The sequence below is a fragment of the Coregonus lavaretus genome, assembly GCF_964263955.1.
Source record: "Coregonus lavaretus genome assembly, chromosome: 8".
NCBI classification, from domain to species: domain Eukaryota; kingdom Metazoa; phylum Chordata; class Actinopteri; order Salmoniformes; family Salmonidae; genus Coregonus; species Coregonus lavaretus.
Window position 1 is genome coordinate 25820959 of NC_139995.1, and position 8556 is coordinate 25829514.

Here is an 8556-nt window from a genome sequence, read left to right on the forward strand (position 1 = left end):
AGGGAGTCAGGGTGCATCAATGGACAAAAGAACAGAGCAGCAGCTGGTGGAGAGTAGAGACTGAAAAAACAGCAATGGAATTCTTACAGAAGGCAGCTAAACAGCCTTCTTTTATCTAGGGTCTTCCTTGGGTTTTATGGAGGGTGGTTTGACTGGTCTCTATACCTCTTCTCTCTCATAGACGTATTCTTCAACAAGATCCATGGACAACAAACAGTTGGGAGAAGTGACAGTCCAAGGCAGCTCCCTTCCTGCTTCCACTGAATATACATTTCCCAAAGGAAATCATCTTATCCAAAGATAGGGGTGTAAGACAACCGATATGGGAGTGAGACAACCCATTTAGAAACAAGCTAACCACTTCTGACCCGATTGACTGTCATCCTTTTAGCTGTCAAAAGCAGAGCTCCATGAGTGAGAATGTTTGTAACACATACTAATGTATTTTTTCCTCCTCCTTGATTCTCCAACCAACTCCTGCCAAACAGTTAGCATAGGGACTTGTTAGAGTATCTGACTGTCAGATTTAGCTCAGAGTAAAATGAATCATACACCATAACCCAGTTTGTTCTCCTGTTGTAAGCTCCATTGTAAGCTACAGTATACTGTACTGATGACTGAATATTGAAAATACACGTCAGCATCGTAGATTGTATGGTCAGCATAGTGAAACCTTAATGATGGGCTGCTTTCATATGCACTGTCATTGTCTGCACTGTTCAGCCATGCAGGTTTACATTATTCATACTAGAGCCACATTGGCCTTCAGTTACCTTCCCTTGCAGAATATGTTGCTGTGACCACTGTGTGTGATGGTAGTCACACTACTCAAGGGCACTGTTGGTTTTATTATATCCTCACTGCCTCTCTATCTGTGCTCTGACCACTGACTGTACTGACTATACCTCAGTCCAAATACTGCAGGTAAGTCACCCCAGTAACAACAATGTAATTTTAATATAAAGGCATGTGAAGTGTAACCAATATCAAATATTCCGATGTAGGTGTATGGCTTAAGCTATGGTAAGTCCTGAAAGGCACAATGCAGCCATTTTTTTCTCCTGTCAACTCATTTCTGGGTAACAATTAAGTACCTTACTGATATTTTTTCAATTAAAATGATCAAAAAGAAACAAAAATATATTTTTAGCAAGTTGCAAATTTCTCAAGCAAGAATTTTGCTAGGACTGTCTGGGAGTCGTCTGAGAGGAGGGAAAAACAAAAAATGTGCTGTTATTGGCAGAGAGGTTTGTAACGCTCTTTCTTATTGGTCTATTAACTACTTTACCTCCTGGTGATGTCACCAGGCAGGCCAAAACTCCATCCCACCAAAACAGGCTGAAATTTCAGGCAGTGTTTTCAAACAGCTCTTACACTAAAAGGGCATTATCATAATTTTAACAATTTCACAGTATTATTCCAACCTCATAGTATAGAAATATATATAAAACACCGGGAAATAATGTTTTGGACTGCACTGGGCCTTTACTAATACACACAGAATGACCAAAACAGCACTGTAACAGTAGATTCACTGACCTGGGTGTCCTTTCATTGGCTCATTTGACTGATCTTTTAATTGGCCACTTTGGAGCATGTGTGCATGTTCATCTGTTGATACTTCTCTATTGTTAAGTCTCACCAGCCAGGGTTGTTTTTCAGTATCAGTATACAGAATTGTTACCTATTACAATACAGAGGGTGGTTGGGCGGTCCCTTTGATGCAGTCGTAGGAATGTCACTTTGTTATGAATGTATGAATGCAAGTTACAGGACAGCTACAGCAAGTATGAGGGAATTGACACGGTGCAAACAGAGCGATACCAAACAGCTCTATACCAAACATCCCCCTGTGTACCTCACTATACCAACACACTATCTCCTACGACTGTACTCCTAAAATCTCTTTACTCATTCCCTAGGGCTTCCAGGAGTGGGAAGGCCTCAGCTGTGTATTGGCTGTGGCATGAGAGGAAAAGGAGAGTGGGTTCCTATTCATAGGATAATCTTTATGGCGTAAGCTACAGGCCAGACATGCATGGACTATTAATGGAACTTGATTGTCAGACATGGGGGAAAAAAACGAACAGTCTGACTGCTGGGACAACCGGCTAGAGAGAAAAACACAGTAAATCTTTCCAAATTGCAGATCAGAGGTCCCCTCTCCCCTCTCCTTTTGCCTCTGTTGAGATGAGGCAGTGTGAAATTCATGCAGGGAGGGGCTATTGTACTCCAGGAAGCAGTCCCTACACTAGGGACGGATAGGGACTCCTGTTTCAGCCTGGGGCGATGTAGGGGGTACAGACAGTATTGTAGCGCAGTGGAGTAGCTCTGGCCCAGTTCTGACTGGAATCAATAGATCAATGGATCATCCTCCCAAAGGGCCAATAGATGGTGTCTGTCTCTGGACCAGAGTGCCTCATTGTCTTACCCCTGACAAGATGGGTAGTGAAACACCTGACACAGCCCTATCTGAAGGCTAGTCCTGGTTTAATTGTTTGTGAGAAAGAGTATTCAAATAGAGGCCACCCGGCTTTGGGCAGTGCTCTCCTCTCCTTCTCCCCAACTCAGCTACCCCAAGCTGAAATCTGTAGGACAGAGGGATTGAGAGTACAAAACAACACCCCCACCCCCACCCCCACACCCACACCATCCATGGCCCCTTTGACAAAGCTCCTGTCTTTGTTGCTTGGTGACCATGCAAAGAGAAAAAAATTGTTTAAAAAAAAGAAACTGAAAAAGAGTAAGCAGAGGAATAGAGTATATATAGTAGAAGACAATACAAATACAATTCTCACCTTCTGGTCCTCAGTAGTTCCTCTAACAAGCTTCAGTTACTCCCTGTGGACTCTTAAGGTTACCTCCCATGAACTTCCTGCTTCTATACTGACAGGTTCCTCATACTTATCTCCCTGTCTGCTTTTGAAGCTGCTAGGGCTCCAGCCTCCAGCAGAATAGACTGGAAATATCCTGCACTATTTACTTTCCCACACCAAGTAAGTTCTTCCCTGCTCCGCTCTGCACACTAGCTGCTCAGAATGAGGCTCCCCCTTCTCCACCCTCTCACTTCTATGGTTCATTCCCCCCCATCTCTCCCTCCCCTCTCTCTTTTTCGAAATGTTTTGCCCTGTCTTTCTCTCCCTCTTCCCTCTCTTTCTCTCCCCTCTTGTTTAGTCCCTCCCTCCTCCACTCTCCTGCCCCCTGCCGCTTAACAGACAGCAGCACAAAGCAGGCCAAAGACAGAGCACAAGTCTTGGCATTGGCCAATATAAATTCTAGAGTATGGCACATGCCCCAATCAGAGCAGATATGCAGATGTCTTGGGCGGGTCAAGGGGAATTAGGAGTGGACACTCAGGGTGAACGGGTGAATAGTTTTAGTGATTACATCACCAAGGCAAGGACTTGGGGAATACAAGGAATTAAGTATTGTATTTGTTAGTAAACACATTTTCCTTTTCATATATATATTTCAAAACATTTTGGTCACTATCTAGTCAGGGCAAGAGAATAATGCCCAGTAAAATATGTGATTGGCTGAATGTCTTGACATCTGACCTATTAAGTCAATGGCTCTATTTCTGCTCCTAAGTATATTTACTGTACGGCCAGGCAGTCAGTGACCTGGACCGCTGGCAGACATTAGGATGAGATTTGATCAGAGGTCAGGCCCCATTAAAAAGCCTGCAGTTCTAATATCAAATTCTAAACAGTTCTAAAATCAAACTAAACAGTTCTAAAATCACTCCCATCTACAGAGATAATATATATATATATATATATATATATATATATATACACATACATATATGGCAAGGTAAGCGAGCCCGGATAAAATTAACAAACTTGCAAAGAGGGAAAGACGTAGGAGGACTATCTATACCAAACTTTAAATTGTATTTCCAGGCACTAGCATTTTATCCCATCCTAAATTGGTTTACACATGATTCTTCTGCCCCCTGACTGAGTATAGAGAGAAATGTGGTGTCTCCTATTGCCCTGGAAGAGGTGGTCTTCACTGATATATCCCTTAAACAATGTAAACTACGCTTTGGTCCTATTATTGCTCAGACAATTTCTATTTGGCACAAAATTGAAGAACAATGTAAGTGGGAATCAAAATGGCATGCCCATGTTCCAATATTTCACAATAATGCCTTGAGATCTGGAGGGCAGCCTTTTGCATCCCCCGGTCCAAATATGGAATCTGTACCTTTGCCAAAATCACGGACAGTAATGGTTTGAGAACTTTCCAAGATTTGAAAGACACATCTATACACATTTCCAGGCAACTTATTTTTTTCTATTAGGTTAGCTATGCTGTTCCACCTGCCCATTAGACTCGTGGTGGAACCCAGAGGTGAGGCTGACCGGGACCCCCAGACATTCCATGAACGCCTTCCAGACCTTGGATGTGAACTGGGGACCTCGGTCAGACACTATATCCTCTGGTACCCCGTAGTGCCGGAAGACGTGTGTAAACAGGGCCTCCGCAGTTTGCAGAGCCGTGGGGAGACCGGGCAGAGGAAGGAGGCGGCAGGCCTTGGAAAAGCGGTCCACAACGACCAGGATGGTGGTGTTACCATGGGAGAGGGGAAGATCAGTCAGGAAATCAACACTTAGGTGAGACCATGGTCGTTGTGGAACTGGTAAAGGTTGTAACTTACCCGCTGGGAGGTGCCTAGGTGCCTTACTCTGGGCGCACACCGAGCAAGAGGAGACATTCACCCTCACGTCCTTAGCCAAGGTAGGCCACCAGTACTTTCCGGTCAGGCAGCGCACTGTACGACCGATACCTGGGTGACCAGAGGAGGGTGACGAGTGTGCCCAGTAGATCAGACGATCACGGATAAGAGCAGGGACGTACCGCAGCCCAGCTGGACACTGAGTTGGAGATGGATCTGTGCGTAATGCCTGCTCTATATCCGCGTCCATCGCCCATACTACCGGCGCCACAATGCAGGAGGCCGGGAGTATGGGGGTGTTGTCTCTGGGCCTCTCCTCTGTGTCATACAGCCGTGACAATGCATCTGCCTTCACGTTCTTCGTACCCGGGATGTATGACAGTGTAAAATTGAACCGGGTGAAGAATAGGGCCCACCTGGCCTGGCGAGGGTTCAGCCTCCTCGCTGCCCGGATGTACTCCAGGTTACGGTGGTCCATCCAGACGAGGAAAGGGTGTTTCGCCCCTTCGAGCCAATGCCTCCACACGGTCAAGGCTCGGACAACAGCCAACAGCTCCCGATCACCAACGTTGTAGTTCTGCTCCGCCGGGCTGAGCTTCTTAGAGAAGAAGGCACAGGGGCGGAGCTTGGGTGGCGTGCCCGAGCGTTGAGACAGGACAGCGCCTATCCCTACCTCGGACGCATCCACCTACACTACGAATGGTAGTGATAGATCGGGGTGGGCCAGTACCGAGGCTGAGGTGAACAGACCCCGCAGTTTGCTGAAGGCCAGGTCAGCCTCAGCAGACCAGCGGAGCCGGGACGCCCCCCCCCCTTCAACAGGGATGTAATGGGAGCTGCGAGTTTGCCAAAGCCCCGGATAAACCTCTAATAGTAGTTGGCGAAGCCAAGGAAGGGGACACATGCTCGGCGCGTAGCGGAATACACATTTACATTTACATTTTAGTCATTTAGCAGACGCTCTTATCCAGAGCGACTTACAGGAGCAATTAGGGTTAAGTGCCTTGCTTAAGGGCACATCGACAGATTTTTCACATAGTCGGCTCGGGGATTAGAACCAGCGACCTTTCGGTTACTGGCACAACGCTCTTACCCACTAAGCTACCTGCCGCCCAGGATGTCATCGATGTAGACCACTACACCGCGACCAAGCATGTCCCGAAACACCTCGTTCACAAAGGACTGGAAGACGGATGGAGCATTCATCAAACCGTAGGGCATCACCAGGTATTCATAATGCCTCGTGGTTGTGCTGAATGCTGTCTTCCACTCATCCCCCTCACGGATACGCACCAGGTTGTACGCACTCCGGAGATCTAATTTGGTGAAGAAGCGCGCCCCATGCATTGACTCAATCACTGAAGGAATGAGGGGGAGAGGATAACTAAATCTTATCGTCTCCTTGTTCAGTGGTCGATAATCAATGTAAGGGCGCAGACCGCCATCTTTCTTCTTCACAAAGAAGAAACTCGAGGAGGTGGGTGAAGTGGAGGGACGTAAATACCCCTGGTGCAGGGACTCTGTGACGTATGTTTCCATAGCCTCCGTTTCTTCCTACAACAGGGGGTACACACGACTCCTGGGAGGTACAGCGTCTACCCAGAGGTTTATCGCACAATCCCCCGCCCGATGAGGTGGTGGTAGATGAATTTGTATGTTTATGGTAATGACTAAAGGATTTCCACCCAAATACTGTATAAATGTGTAAACTGTGTTAGAGTAATAAGACAATGAAACCACTAACAGATAAGATGGGTAGAAACTGTTGGAGACGAGCATTCCATAGTAAGGGGACTTACTGCTGAACTTAAATATTCTATACTGTGGAAAATCACAGCCCGGCTAAAGGTGGGCGGAGCAAAGTCCTTTGTGTGGACGGGTATTAAAAGGCTGGGTGTGTTTTTAGCGCCAGAGCGCTCTCTGAATAAACATACTGACGACCACCCCGTGAGAACCCTCTGCGGCCATGAGAAGGTGGGGTTGTGGAGTGCTAACCAAGGGATCCCTAATACCACAGGGAAAGCAGGGGACTCAATAATAAAAAAAGTGATCTGCTCACAATGAGTCTCCTGGGTAATCATGGTGACTGGTGCAGTAACTTCCTGAACAAACCCGGACCCTAATGGTCGACTATCAAGTGCTCTGATGGGGAGTGGAATGGATAGGGGAACCAATGAAATGCCTAGACGGCGTGAGAATGCCCTGTCCATAAAGTTCCCAGCTGCGCCTGAATCGACTAGCGCCTTACACTGGGGAACTACCATGTGATCGGGAAAGTAGATGGGTAGGGTACAGTGCGCAGCAGAGGGCTCTAAACGAGTGTGGGTGTTCGATACCTGAGGTGATGCGAGAGTGCCCTGCCTGCCGCCTCCAGACCCAAAAGAGCGTTGACGACCACGTGTGGTGTACTGTCCCTTTGTGCCACCCGAGTGACACTGTCGCTGTCGTCCTCCGCTCTCTCGGACGACGGCTCCACCCAGCTCCATCAGCTCGGGATCCGAGTCGGCTGGGGTGGGAACGGGCAGACACCTTCCAGGACGTCCTCTGGCTGCCAGCAGGTTGTCCAAACGGATGGCCATGTCCACCAGTTGCGTGAAGGACAACATGGTGTCCCGGCAGGCTAGCTCCCGTCGGACGTCCTCCCGCAGATGGCACCGCAAATGGTCGATCAGGGCCCGCTCGTTCCACCCGGACCCCGCTGCAAGAGTCCGAAACTCCAAGAGAAGTCCTGCGTGGTCCTAGTCCCCTGTCTCAGGTGGACCAGCCGCTCGCCCGCCTCTCGACCTTCGGGCGGGTGATCGAAGACAGCCCAAAAGAGGCGAGCGAACTCCCCGTAGTTCTCCAACGCGGCTCCTTCTTCATTCCAAACCATGTTGGCCCACTCCAGGGCTTTCCCCGAGAGGCAGGAAACGAGGGCGGACACCTTCTCCTGCTCCGATGGGGCCGGCCTGATGCTGGAGAAGTAGAACTCCAGTTGGAGGAGGAATCCTTGGCAGAGTGCCGCCGTCCCGTCGAACTCCCGTGGTTGGGATATCTGAATCCCTCCGGGTGCTGGGGTGTGGGTGGCTGGATCCGGTTGGCCAGTTGGTCTCGACAGATCGGGTTATCTCCTCTCCAGGCATTGGACGACCTGAAGAACCCGATCCATCGCTTCCCCCAAGCTGGCCAGCATCGTGGAATGCTCCTGGACCCGTGCCACGACTCCAGGCATGCGCTCCTCTCCCGCTGACTCCATAGCGGGTGGGTGATTCTGTGATGAGTGTGATTAGAAGGAGTCAGGCGCAGGAGGGTAAATCACTGAATAGAGAGTTTAATCTACAGGGGAATAATCTACCCCGGCAATACAAGGTACGAGTAGCTCCACCGAGATACACTCAACTCATAAAACAATCACCCACAAGGACAACGGGGCAGAGGGAACACTTATACACGGACTAATGAGGGGATATGAACCAGGTGTGTGTAATTGACAAGACAAGACAAATGGAATGATGATATATGGAGCGGCAGTGGCTAGTAAGCCGGTGACAATGAACGCCGAAGCCTGCCCGAACAAGGAGGGGAGGCAGCCTCGGCGGAAGTTGTGACAGGCTGATTCATGTAAGTGTCAGAAGTTTGATTTAGAAAATTGATCATATTGTAATTCTGTCTTCTCAAACACGGACAATTAGTGCCAGACTCTAAAGTGTCTCTGAATGGATATAATGTTTATAGATTTGACAGAGCTGGCAGAGGTGGGTGTGCAACTTTAATGTTGCTGTGTGTATTACCATCTCTGTCCCAAAGCAATTTGAATGTCTAGTCTTAAATGTGGGACTTGGTAATAATGCCCAACTAACGTTAGTGGGAGTTTATCGCCTTCCCTCGGCCTC